General features: G+C 34.6%; 1 long non-coding RNA gene across 1 annotated transcript; it reads right to left on the reverse strand.

Annotated features, from left to right (window-relative positions):
- Positions 1-3,282: 3,282 nt before the first annotated feature.
- LOC116033468 lies at positions 3,283-5,026 on the reverse strand. Its single transcript, XR_004100849.1, has 3 exons — positions 4,961-5,026; positions 4,797-4,867; positions 3,283-3,393 (listed from the first exon to the last, which is right to left on the reverse strand). It is a non-coding gene; the product is annotated as an uncharacterized LOC116033468 (long non-coding RNA).
- Positions 5,027-5,496: the final 470 nt, after the last annotated feature.

Genomic DNA, 5,496 nt, shown 5'->3' on the forward strand with positions numbered 1-5,496 from the left:
TATATATATATATAGGTTCCGGATAAGGTGAGGACCTATCATTAGGTGAGAACCTTGTGGACTAATTCAAATAATCCATTTGGACTGATCTAACGGCTATGAATGAAAATGCACAACAAAGTGGACGAGATGCACAACATTCACACTATGAATGCAGAACAAATTGAGACCGAATGCAGAACAAACTGAGAATTATAATACACATGCATTAATTGCATAGTTTTCAATATTCTTGCATGTTTTTAGATCACTTATTTTCTTTTTATAATGAGAATTATAATACACATGCATTCTTTAGCTGCACCAGATAGATTAACCATCAATATACCCTCCTCTTCCTCTTTGTATATATAGCTATTTGAACGGTATAGTATAGGAAAAAAGGGTAAAGCAACTCACAAATTGGGTGTGGTAGAAACCGAATGACGGGCTAACTGCCTAGGCTGGGCTCTAGACCGGTGGTTGGTGATGGAACTCATAGAGCACCTAACAGGGTAGGTGTGACAGTTGAGCATTTGTAACCCATCAACAGACGGCTTTTTTCTAATGCACTAAATCGACATATTATACCGACCGAAACGGAAGGGTTATTTACCAATATATATTCTACCATCCACAATTCAACAATAAATAAAATTACAGTAAATATCAAATAATATATATCTTAACTCTGATAACTCAATAACTCACAGTTGACCATTCATTGAATTCACAATATTTCAGATTTTCAAGATTCACAATTGTCTTTTGAAAATCCATAAAAGGATCTTATAAAAAGATGTTTTCCCCTCTTCACTAGCTTATACACACACACACCATTCGATAGTATGAGCAATTCGCGTGCACTGTGCGTACGTCGTGCCTGCACTGTGCGTACTTCGTGTTTGCGTTGTACGTGTATCGTGCGTCATGCTTGCCCATTACGTGCATGATTAACAAATAACCACATTAATCAATATTCTTACATTGAATTGACAGACTATGCATATATAATTGACTCAAATCGAAATGTTATAAGAAGACGGTGAGAGTCGCATTACATAATGCATGCCTTCACATCTAAAACTGTAATAAACAAATTAACTTATTTGAATACCAAAAAAACTCACCTACAATAAATCTAATTGAAAAAACTAAATGACCCATGAATAATAACTTCACTAAATCCGTACTCTAGAACGTACATCTCACCACCGACGCAACCCCTCTCTCGCTTTTTACGCAAAGCTAATCCCACCATTATCGACAAATAAATATATCCAAAGCACCAAGCTGTTCGTAAATTTACAGAAGTATGTTGGTGCCAAGTTAGATTTATAGTATACCGACCTTGAGAGTCTACGCACAAAGACGGACATGTTTATTAATCCACCTAAAAATAATCATAATGAGATGTTAAAGTTTAATTATATACAAGCACATTATATCACATCTAAAATTATTTAAAATATAATTTTTAAATGACTTACTTATGAATGGTTGTGAATAACCACTCATCATCCCTCTAATCGTGGCCAAGATTATTAAACTCCATATGTTAACTCGTTTAAAATTTGAATATAAAAAAATGTTAATAAGTTTTTAGTCAAAGTTAATCAAGAAAAATAACATTAATTGGATTACAATTCTCTAACATAGATATCAAAATTCTTGCGTGTTTTTAGATCATTTATTTTCTGTTTGTAATGAGAATTATAATACACGGGCATTCTTTAGCTGTACCAGATAGATTAACCATCAATACCCTCATCTTCCTCTTTGTATATTATATAGCTCTTTGAACTGTATAGTATAGGAATAAAGGGTAAAGCAACTCAAAATTGGGTGTGGTAGAGGCCGAAGGACGGGCGGTGGCTAACTGCCTAGGCTGGGCTCTAGACCGGCGGTTGGTGACGGACCTCATGGAGCACCTAACAGGGTAGGGGTGACTGGTGAGCATTTGTAACCCATCAGGAGACGGATTTTTCTAATGCACTAAATCGACATATTATACCGGCCGAAACGGAAGGGTTATTTACCAATATACATTCTACAATCTACAATTCAACAATAAACCAAATTACAATAAATATCAAATAATATATATCTTAACCCTGACAACTCAATAAGTCACAACTGACCATTCAGTGAATTCGCAACATTTCAGAGTTCCAACATTCACAATTGTCTTTTGAAAATCCTGATCTTATAAAAAGATGTTTTCCCCTCTTCACTAGCTTATGTATATAGACACACACATACACACCATTCGATAGTATGAGCAATTCGCGTGTACTGTGCGTACATCGTGCGTGCACGATACGTGTATCGTGCGTCATGCTTGCCCTTTACGCGCATGATTAACAAATAACCACATATATCAATATTCTTACATTGAATCGACAGACTATACATATATAATTGACTCAAACCGAAATGTTATAGGAAGACGGTGAGAGTCGCATTACATAATGCATTCCTACATATCTAAAACTGTAATAAACAAATTAATTTATGTGAATACCAAACAAACTCTCCTACAATAAATCTAATAGAAAAAACTAAATGACTCATGAATACTAACTTCACTAAATCCGTACTCTAGAACGTACATCTCACCACCGACGCACCCCCTTCTCTCGCTTTCTACCTAAAGCTAATCCCACCATTATCGACAAACAAATATATCCAAAGCACCAAGCTGTTCGTAAATTTACAGAACTTTGATGTTGGTGCCAAGTTATATTTATAATATGCCGACCTTGAGAGGCTACGCACAAAGATGGACATGTTTATTAATCCACCTAAAAATAATCATAATGAGATGTTAAAGTTTAATTTCATACAAGCACATAATATCGCATCTAAAATTTTTTAAAATATAATTTTTAAATGACTTACTTATGAATGGTTGTGAATAACCGGTCATCATTCCTCTAATCGTGACCAAGACTCTTAAACTCCATACCTTAACTCGTTTAAAATTTGAATATAAAAAAATGTTAATTATTAGCTTTTAGTCAAAGTTAATCAAAAACATAACATTAATTGGATTAAAATTCTCTAACATAGTTTTCAATATTCTTGCATGTTTTTAGATCACTTATTTTCTTTTTATAATGAGAATTATAATACACATGCATTCTTTAGCTGCACCAGATAAATTAACCATCAATATGCCCTCTTCTTCCTCTTTGTATATATAGCTATTTGAACTGTATAGTATAGGAAAAAAGGGTAAAGCAACTTACAAATTGGGTGTGGTAGAAGCCGAATGACGAGCTGTGGCTAATTGCCTAGGCTGGGCTCTAGACCGGCGGTTGGTGACGAACCTCATGGAGCACCTAACAGGGTAGGTGTGACAGTTGAGCACTTGTAACCCATCAACAGACGGCTTTTTTTAATGCACTAAATCTACATATTATACCGACCGAAACGGAAGGGTTATTTACCAATACATTCTACAATCCACAATTCAACAACAAATAGAATTACAATAAATATCAAATAATATATATCTTAACTCTGACAACTCAGTAACTCATAGTTGACCATTCATTGAATTCACAATATTTCAGATTTTCAAGATTCACAATTGTCTTTTGAAAATCCATAAAAGGATCTTATAAAAAGATGTTTTCCCCTCTTCACTAGCTTATACACACACACACACACACACACACACACACTATTCAATAGTATGAGCAATTCGCGTGCACTGTGCGTACGTCGTGCGTGCACTGTGCGTACTTCGTGCTTGCATTGTACGTGTATCGTGCGTCATGCTTGCCCATTACGTGCATGATTAACAAATAACCACATTAATCAATATTCTTACATTGAATCTATAGACTATGCATATATAATTGACTCAAATCGAAATGTTATAGGAAGATGGTGAGAGTCGCATTACATAATGCATGCCTACACATCTAAAACTGTAATACACATCAATTCACAATACACAGGAGCCGAAGTTCAATATCCACCTACTCAATATCATCTCATACACAAGAACCAAAGCTCAAATACCACAAATCCAAGGGTTTACACATATATATAGGGCTCAAAGAATCATTCTCAAGAATCCAAGGATCATAATATATACCAAAGATCATACTCAATACCAAAGGAGAATATCCATACTCATATGTATATATCCGTGAATAAATAACAGAACCAAGACTTTCAAAAGATAACTAAAAGGATCAAATCAAAGATTCTCAACAAATACTCAATATAGAGGTCAATAATGATGAACCAATACTCAACAATACACTGGAGATCAATAGAGTCATCCTGAACCAGAGATAGAACAACAATACACTAGAGATCAAAATACGTACTAGAACAAAATTCAGACTCAACTAACGGTCAAGTGTTGCAGTAGGCCAACACCCGCCAAGTTACACCACAAGCTCACACGGTCAAAGTGAATGGGCAACAAGACCCCGCCACATACTCTCTTTACTCAACTGACGGGCCTTCGTCACGGTAGAGGTTGTACCGTGAGTGTGCACCGCCAGGCCAAAACATACTACAGATGTCTCATACTCGAATAAGACAGTATCACAATAGTAGGTCAAGCTATTAATCAGAATGCACATTTCCATAATCTAATAAGTCAAATGAAATCCCTTAGAACAAGATATACACACAAGGATTCAAGAACAACCGATATAGCTCAAGAATACACAAGGGTTCATTTAGGAACAAGACATAACTCAAGAATATTCATCAAATTTACATAGGGATTCCAAATATACATCAAGTCATATAATAGAGTGAATATAGATTTGCAAGACATGGGATTTTACCTTTTAAAGCTAGCTAGTAACACCAAAACCTTCCAAAGATCACCCTAGCATGCCATCTCCACCTTGATCATCTAGGAACCCAAAAACCCCAAGAAAGCAATAAAGAAAATGCCATAAAGATAGTGAAAGAAGATGGGGAAATGCAATAGAATGATGGTTCTTACCATATCCTAGCTTGAAGAGTCATAAAAGATAAATCTTTACTTGACTTCTTGAAGTATGAAGATGATGAATTTCAATGGCTATTACAGTGAGAATGGCGTGAGGATGAAGATAAGAAGGAAGAGAAATTGTGTAGGATATTAGGTTATTTTATCTTTGTTGGATAAGATATGCTAGGAGTAATCATATACATATATATGTATATATGCTAGGTTAGAAGAAATAAGGTATGGGCCCTTATATAAATAGAAAGTAGGTCATGTCTTTTTATATAGAATCTATCATAAGAGCAAGGCTTATTTTCATGGATTTGGGCTAAATGATTCATATTTTAAGCAAATGAATACATAGAATAAGGAGAAAACCCATAATATTAAGAATTAAACTAGCTATTGCCCCGTGCAATGCACGGACTAATATTATATAAATTAAAATGAAGTTTTGGTGTAAAAAGAGAATAAGAACAGGAAAATTTCTTTTTTTAGAGAAAGTTTTAATATTATTGAAAGCACAAATTATAAATTATTAAAAACCTCTT

The sequence above is a fragment of the Ipomoea triloba genome, chromosome 10 (genome assembly GCF_003576645.1).
Source record: "Ipomoea triloba cultivar NCNSP0323 chromosome 10, ASM357664v1".
Taxonomy (NCBI): Eukaryota; Viridiplantae; Streptophyta; class Magnoliopsida; order Solanales; family Convolvulaceae; genus Ipomoea; species Ipomoea triloba.